Source organism: Astyanax mexicanus, chromosome 12 (genome assembly GCF_023375975.1).
Source record: "Astyanax mexicanus isolate ESR-SI-001 chromosome 12, AstMex3_surface, whole genome shotgun sequence".
Taxonomy (NCBI): Eukaryota; Metazoa; Chordata; class Actinopteri; order Characiformes; family Acestrorhamphidae; genus Astyanax; species Astyanax mexicanus.
Genome location: NC_064419.1, coordinates 14,557,122 through 14,563,395, shown reverse-complemented (window position 1 = coordinate 14,563,395; position 6,274 = coordinate 14,557,122).

Below are 6,274 nucleotides of genomic sequence, written 5' to 3'. Positions count from 1 at the left end.
CTGCTCTATTGATTTGCTTAGGCATGAGTGTGGCCAAAATTCATGTGGACATAAGCTGACGAATAAAATATATCACGCAAATTAAAAAAAAAATGGGATTCTGTGTAAAATATAAAAAAAAAATTAAATAAAAACAGAATGCAAAATATATATGCCCAAATGTTATTTACAATAAAACATTGAACTCATATCAGATCAACCGTAAAATGAAAAACAGTAACTCATTTAGAACTTGATGGCAGCAAGTCATGTAAAACGTTGGGACAGGCAACAAACAATACAGTAAGATACATTGTTTATCCAAAGCATTAGCACCACCTACATACAAAAAAAGAATATCACCAAAAAAAATATTTATTTTAGTTCAAAAAGTGTCATATATTGTATAGATTCATAACAACCTTGTGATCTATGTTAAGTATTTTGTATTTTTTTATTGATGATCATGGATCACTGGTATTACACACCATGAAGTCAGTGTCTAAAAAAAGAATAATATTATTATCATAATATAATAAGAACAATTGAAACTTGGCAGTGTTTTTAAAAATGTCCTGCTGGAAAATCGGCATTTCTATAAAGCTTGTCATCAAAATTAAGGGAGGCATAGTGCTGTAAAAATGTCCTGATGCTGCACTTAATTTGGATTGGACATAGCACAGTGTACCAAGACCAGCAGCTGACCTGGCTCCACAAACCACTACTAACTGTGGAAACTTCACTATACTTCAAGCAACTTGTATTGTGTAACTTTCAACTATTTCTCCAAACTCTGGAACCTTGATCGCAAAAATTAAATTACTTTCTGCCTAATGCTATTAATGAAGCAAGTGGTATCTATCAGTATGTATTTCTGAAGCTAATTAAACAATATCAGTGTTCTTTAGTTAGCTCATCTAGTATTAATAAATAAAATCTAATAATAAATAAATGCACTTAATTTTAGCTCAAGCCATCTTCTAGCTCAAACCATGTACTAGCCAACACCTGACATAGTTTCATGTTTATCTGCTAAATTTTACTGGGAGCACTTGTCCTCAGGGACTAGACATGCTGTGTGTGTGTGTGTGTCTAACAAAGTAGAACTATTTTACTACTGTACTTAAGTAGTAAAATGCTGTACTTTACAGGAGTATTTTTTTTCTCCTGCTTCCACTGTTACTTCACTACATATTTTTACATGAGTTTAATACTTTTACTCCGATAAATTTTTTACCTGCTGCATAATCACTTCTTACCAGCGGCATCGCCAGTAAGTTTTAGGGGCTCAGGAACCGCTAATGACAATCTACATTCTCTCAATAGTCCGAGCGCGTGTGTGAATGCGAGCGTGTGTGACTGTGTCTGTGGCCAGTCATTCAGTCAGTCATGGATATTGGGTTGGGTTTTCAAAATAAAGGGCCATATTCAGATTAAAGTGGAAAAAAATAGGTAAAAAATAAATGAATGGTCTTTCAGTGTTCAGTGTGAGCAGATGCCCTGAAAAACCCACACTGAACTTGAGTAGCTTTTCACTATTTAAATTAGATCAGATAACAAAGCTTCAAGAGGTATTTTTTGATAGAATTCTTTTAATGTTTTATTTCCTTATCTGTTGAAAACACACCTGCCCCCTATACATAATAGCTTGTGTATCTGATTTTGTTCAACATGTTCTCAACACCCCTAAACCTCTTATCATAGAATCCCCCTGCTCATAAAAAAAAATTAAGAATCATTCCAAACCCACATTGTTACTAAAGCCAGAGCGCTAGATTATCTGCACTGTCACCGGGTTTGAGGAAGCTGCTCTAATCCCTTGGCCATTGACAGCTTTAGTTTAGATTTTACAATAGTGATAGACCAACTAGTGACCTTTTATGCTGAATTTGTTAAAATATCATAACAGCTTACTGCTTAGCTTCTCTTTTGGGTAAGTTTGTTTAGAGAGTTAATTCAAAACTTTATGTAAATGTACTCTACCCTGTCAATTCCTGTTCTTGTGCTGTTTCTACAGCCACAAGAACTGTGAGCATCATTTAGCCTAAACATCCGAAATAATATAAACAACATGACTTCTTTCTGTAATAATTACACAATACAATACTTTTACTTTTACTTTCAGAACTTAAGTAGAATTTTGTAAAATGAACTACTTGCAATACTTAAGTACAAAAATGTTGAATACTTTAGGACTTTTATGTAAGAACTTCTACTCAAGTCACATTATTGACAGAGTACTTGTACTTTTACTCAAGTCTGGATCTCTAGTACTTTATACATGTCTGGTGTTTGTGTACATGTGTGGATTCATACATCTGGAATGGGTACAACTTAAAGTAAAAACTGCATTGATGAGAATGTGTGTCTATAAACACTTAGAACAAAAGTATATTTAATATAAAAATACGTGTTTATTTAAATGAACATTTATAAAGATAAATAATCTCATTGGAAACCAAAGGAATCTGTAAATCCTGTGTGTGTGTGTAATCTGTAGAGTGTGTGTGAAACTTCTTTGTATGGTGCACTCGGAACACAGGCCTGACTCAGTAGGAAGTGTCACCTGACTTGGGTCTGATCCAAGAAAATAACCAAATGAGATCAATCGACATTATGAGCCTCTAACATCCATCAACTGACCGTTACAGAAAGAGTACACACTCAGATATCAGTTACTTTACTGGTATACCTCTTTCTTTTACTTATAAAATGTTAAAATAACTAATCTGAGAAATACGGGTGGGAAATTGAAAACCAGCATGAGAAAATTAGCACCTTTAAGCAGTCTCAATACTGTTATATTTACCCACTGATCACGAACCTATGTAAGAAGGCCATCTGAGCGCAGAACAGTAGGAACTGCATGAGATCAGTACACTTACTGTCTCAAATTCATACTCAGAAGACATAGGAGTCAAGCTGAAAATAGGCCAGTTTTTTCATTAATACTTGAGTTAGGTATTTTAGCTTTAAATTGTCTCCCAGTAACAATAGTATGCTATATTACTACCTTACTACATGATGTCTGAGTTGGTATTAAAAGTTGATAATGATAGATCAAGGTATGCTATTATTAAACAAGGTAGCTAAAGAAATTGGCAACTGGTTTCTCAATCAATGTACCAGTGTTTTATAGTGAATCTAGCCATAGTTTATCCCACATGTCTCTCATTGCACAAGTCTGTAAACATATGGGAAGTGAGTAGAGCAATTCCTGGTTTTTGGACAGAAATGTGTCCCATGTTTTCTATTGGTGAAAGGTCTGAACTACAGGCAGAGTCTTCTTCTGTTAAGCAATGATATTGTGATGGATGCAGCATGTGGTTTAGCTCTGTCTTGTTAAAATACAGTGAGCAAAATATTAGAAAAGTATTAGAATACCCTGTGACTTTGCAAGTTCTCCCACTAAAAAAATCATAGAGGGTGCATGTCCACTGTGAGAGACATAATCTAAAAGAAATCCAGAAACCACAATGTATGATTTTTAATAAATGATTTGTGTGTTACTGCTGCAAATAAGCATTTGAACACCTGAAAATCAATGTAAGTTTTTGGTACAGTAGCATTTGTTTGGGGATATATGTCCCACCCAATATTAGAAACAGGTGGAATGTGGAGACAGACCGCTGTGTAAATAGGAAATCTTTAATCTTTCACATCTCTGTGAAGGAATTTTTGTCCACTCTACTTTTCAGAATTGTTTTAATTCAAACACACTGGAAGGTTTTTGAGCAAAAATGTTCTGTTTAAGGTCATACCACAGCATATCAACCAGACTTTGACTAGGCCATTCAGAGGTGGACTTTGGATCATTATCCTGCTTTAGAGCTCAAGTACACCTGAGCTTAAAGGTACATTCTGTATGAAATGCAGAATGGGCATGTGCATGTGAAATAGTTACAGCAGTCCAATTTCAAAACACCACAGAGAGTAGTCTGCCCCGAACATTGTCGTAGGAACCGGTGGATTTACCTCAGCTCAGCTGTGCTATTAATGTGGAGACAGACCGCTGTGTAAATGGGAAATCTTCAATCACGGAGCAGGTTCAGCTAGAAAGTTCCACCTTTCAGTAGAAACAGACAATCAGCTTGCTGGTTTTGCGGTGCGCTGAGGAGAGTCAGTGTGCTGGTGGGGGGAAGCCCCTCCATTGCTATGAGTTTTAGCAGCTGATGTTAAAATAAATCTGGATATACTGCGGTTTTACTAAAAGAAAGGTAACGGTAGGCTAACCATGTAAACTGTGATGAAATTGTTTCTGGCAGCTGGCGACCAAGTGTTTTCTAAGTGCAGATGGCGTGATCCCGGTGTAGCAAAGGTTTAAGAAAAAGATCAATTATGTAATGTTCAGCTTGCCCTGATGTACCTGATCAGCTAATCACTATTTCATTTTCAAATTGTGTTCATTCATTTAGGATTACAGGACTTACTGTATACTATAATGAAAAAAAAACTAGTTATCTAGAAGCTGGATGTAGTGGATAGCCAGAATTTTATCCAGTACGTTATTTCGGTAGTTTAAAGCAGTTTCTAAACCCTGGTCTCTGCCCAGGTGTTCCACCTGATCCAACTGATCAGCGAATAAACAATCCTTTACTAAGTTCACCTGTTAAAATCCCTTAGCCCCCTATGGAGCATGAATCAATCTTGTTTATTCAGCAGTGTATTAGACACATCATACCACCACTTACTTTATTAAGTGCCTTTAAATCAGAGGAAGCTCTAGAATATACAGAACAGTGGGAATATGCAGTAGAATATGCAGGAACAGGGTTAAGAAACAGCTCTAACCTGACTTTTGTTCATTTGTAGTTCACAGTAACACCACATATTCTGAGTAAATAGAGGGATTCCAGGTGAATCCAAATGTTTTTTTTTTCTGACGTCTAACGCTTATATTAACTTCTGTCAAAAATATATATGGAACGTAAAAGTTACATTCTTTTTCAAAAAAGGACACCATTATAAGAAGTGCTTTTAGAAGAAAAAATTAAAAGCGCAGGACCCAATGCTAATACGTTTTTTTTAAAGAGTGGAAAAAATTTACATATACATATTTTTATATAATTCAGACATTGCACACATAACACATAAATCCACAAATGTTGTTTTAGTACACTATAGGGTGGGCTAGCAAATGTGTCCCCATTGCAATAATTTATATATATATATATATATATATATATATATATGCGCGTTTTCTTTATTTTCATGACTATTTACATTGTAGATTCTCACTGAAGGCATCAAAACTATGAATGAACACATGTGGAGTTCTGTACTTAAATGTACATAACAAAAAAGGTAAAATAACTGAAAACATGTTTTATATTCTAGCTTCTTCAAAATAGCCACCCTTTGCTCTGATTACTGCTTTGCACACTATTGGCATTCTCTCAATGAGCTTCAAGAGGTAGTCACATGAAATGGTTTTCATGTGTGCCTTATCAGGATTAATTAGTGTTATTTCTTGCTTTATTAATAATCAGTTGTGTTGAGCAGAATTTAGGTTACTACACAGCCGAACTGTTAAAATTCATACTATGGCAAGAACCAATCAGCTAACTAAAGAAAAACGAGTGGCCATCATTACTTTAAGAAATGAAGGTCAGTCAGTCTGGAAAATTGCAAAAACTTTAAATGTGTCCCCAAGTGGAGTCGCAAAAACCATCAAGCGCTACAACGAAACTGGCACACATGAGGAACGACCCAGAAAAAGGAAGACCAAGAGTCACCTCTGCTTCTCAGGACAAGTTCACCCGAGTCACCAGCCACGGAAATCGCAAGTTAACAGCAGCTCAGATCAGAGACCAGTTGAATGCCGCAGCAGACCCATATCTGTTCAGAGGAGACTGCGCAGATCAGGCCTTCATGGACAAAAAGCTGCAAGGAAACCACTCCCAAAGAGAGGCAACAAGCAGAAGAGATTTGTTTGGGCCAAAAAACACAAGGAATGGACATTAGACCAGTGGAAATCTGTGCTTTGGTCTGATGAGTCCAAATTTGAGATCTTTGGTCCAAACTGCCGTGTTTTTGTGAGACGCAGAAAAGGTGAACGAATGGATTCCACATGCCTGGTTCCCACTGTAAAGCATGGTGGAGGAGCTGTGTTGGTGTGGGGGTGTTTTGCTGGGGACACTCTTGGGGATTTATTCAAAATTGAAGGCACACTGAACCAGCATGGCTACCACAGCATCCTGCAGCGAAATGCCATCCCATCAGGTTTGCGTTTAGTTGGACAATCATTTTTCAACAGGACAATGACCCCAAACACACCTCCAGGCTGTGTAAGGGC